Raw genomic sequence first — 2,500 nt, 5'->3', positions numbered from 1 at the left:
AAGTAGATCCTGATGCAAAACTGTTATTTGTAACCAATCAGGTGGAACTTTAGACTCCTTGAGTATGCAGATAATTAGCACGTCTATACAAGCATGAATATTATATATACCGGCTTACATGTACTCATGTATAATGTGTGTATGTCTACACACACACACACGGGTGAGTTAGAAAATATTGCAATTTTTATTTGCTTTACTTTCATTTTATATATATATATATAATACATGTGTACATCTATGTGTGTATATATATACATATATATATATATATATATATATATATATATATATATATGTGTGTGTGTGTAATATATATATATATATATATATATATATTTCTAAATCTCTCTAAAGGAGACTACGGCAGCAGTACTGGATATTAATAGTTATCGCCAAGCCAACATGGCAATCCAAAAAATAGGACGAACGCTGCTGTTGATTAGCTCCAAGAGGCCATTGCCTCTAGCTAGCTATGTGACACACGAATCTGTCTCCATTATAACCTTCGAATAGGGGAGGTCAGCCGCTTCCCCTTGCTGGTCTGGCATCTACAGATTAGTTTCAGGGTGTTTGCCCCTTATCAATGTAGAGCAACTGAACCCAGCAGGTGTCACTACTGACCATCTGTACGAAGGATTATTTACCTAAATTCAGTGGAATACATCCACTAGTTTTCAAAAATAGAAATATTAATATTTCTAAGTCTCTCTAAAGGAGACTACGGCAGCGGTACTAGATATTAATAGTTATCACCAAGCCAGCATGGCAGTCCAAAAAATAGGGCTCCTGTCAAACTATCCGACTCATGCCACTATGGAAAGTGGACATTAAATGATGATTGTGGTGGTGGTCGTCGTGGTGTCAGCGGGGGCAGCAGCAGTGAGGATGATAATGAGGATAATGATGTATTATTATCCTCATATATTATTCATTTTTACAAGGAAAATGGTTGACAGTAACTTTGAAGTTTCAGCTTGTGCACCATCATCATACTGTTATCATTATAGACTAGCTGCTAGCAAACCGAAACTTTGAAGTTACTGTCTGAAAATGAACTTTACTAAAAGGAATCAATTAATCCTCTAGTTTCATGTAAAATTGTTTTTATGTATAACTTCTCATAAAATATCCATCCATCCATCCAACCAACCAACCAACCAACGAACCAATCATGCAAAAAAGGATATCTATGGACAACTGCTTTGAAACCTCCAGTTTCTATATCCAGATTATGAACTCATATTCATATCAATAATAATTGGAGCGCTAGGTTTTGTTAGTAAATGCTTAAAGGATAATCTGGATAAACTGGGATTTTCAGAAAGAGAAATTGACTGGCTGATTCATACATTACAAGTCCAATCTGTGAGTGGAACAGTAAAAATATGCAAGACTTTTTTCAAGTTCTAAATGTGAATTTGTCTGTGTTAACTACATCTCAAAGATGGAGCCTTGTGTCCTTTGTTGGAGACCGGCTCCCTCCTCAGTGGAAGATTTATAATTATTAAAAAATAGAATAGACATACATACATACATGCCTACATGTGTGTGTGTGTATTATGTCATCATCATCATCATCACTTAACATCTGTTTTTTGTGCTGGCATGGTGTCGGACAGCTTGACAGGAACTGGCAAAGCCAGGGGCTGCACTAGATTCCATAGTGTTTTGGCTTGGTTTCTACAGCTGGATGCCCTTCCTGGTGCTAACCACTCCACAGAGTGTACTGGATACATTTTGCATGGCACCATCACCAGTGTTTTTTATGTGGAACCAGCACTCACCCCAATGCTTTTCATGTGGCATCTTGGTTTTAGGATATCAATTGTGTTGTGGTGGGTGGGTCTTCTTGAATACAGCAATACACTGCATATCTTGGTCCTCTGTTGTCTCCTTCATAAAGCTCAGCATTTTGAGATCAACCTCCAGCACTTTGTCCCATGTCTTCCTGGGTCTCCCTCTTCCGCAACTTCCCTCCACTTTAAATGATTGGTACTTCTTTATGCCACTGTCCTCATCCATCCACGCTTAAAACTGACACTACATTGGTTCATCCAATCAAAGGAGCAGCCTGCTAATGTGCAAGTGGCTGAGCACTTCACAGGCATGCCTCAAACTTAATATAATTTTCAGGGAGATTCAGCACAATACAGGCCACTGTTGGGTATTGAAATCATGACCTTACAATCTTGAACTAAATACTGTAACTGCCAAGTCACATGCCTTCACACACACACACACACACACACACATCTAAGAATCAGTGAGTCAAAAAAAACATGCATTCATATATTTGTCAATAGATTGGGTAAATTTATATATTTATAAATGTATATAGTATTATTGATTCATTTCAGCCTATCTTCTAATTTGGTTTCGTTTTGGATGTGAGATAACTGGATACTCTATCTCTCTCTCTCTCTCTCTTTCTCTCTCTCTCTCTCTCTTTCTCTCTCTCTCTCTCTCTTTCTCTCTCTCTCTCTTTTTCTCTCTCTCC

At 37.8% G+C, this 2,500-nt stretch overlaps 1 protein-coding gene across 1 annotated transcript in view; it reads left to right on the top strand.

Moving 5' to 3' along the window:
- The window catches only part of LOC106879818 (uncharacterized), a 64,882-nt gene that overhangs the window by 37,262 nt on the left and 25,120 nt on the right, over nt 1-2,500 (top strand). The window lies entirely within an intron of this gene.

Source organism: Octopus bimaculoides, chromosome 14 (assembly GCF_001194135.2).
Source record: "Octopus bimaculoides isolate UCB-OBI-ISO-001 chromosome 14, ASM119413v2, whole genome shotgun sequence".
NCBI lineage: Eukaryota > Metazoa > Mollusca > Cephalopoda > Octopoda > Octopodidae > Octopus > Octopus bimaculoides.
The sequence above is the reverse complement of the archived record's forward strand: the minus strand, read 5'-3'. Positions and strand labels throughout refer to the sequence as shown.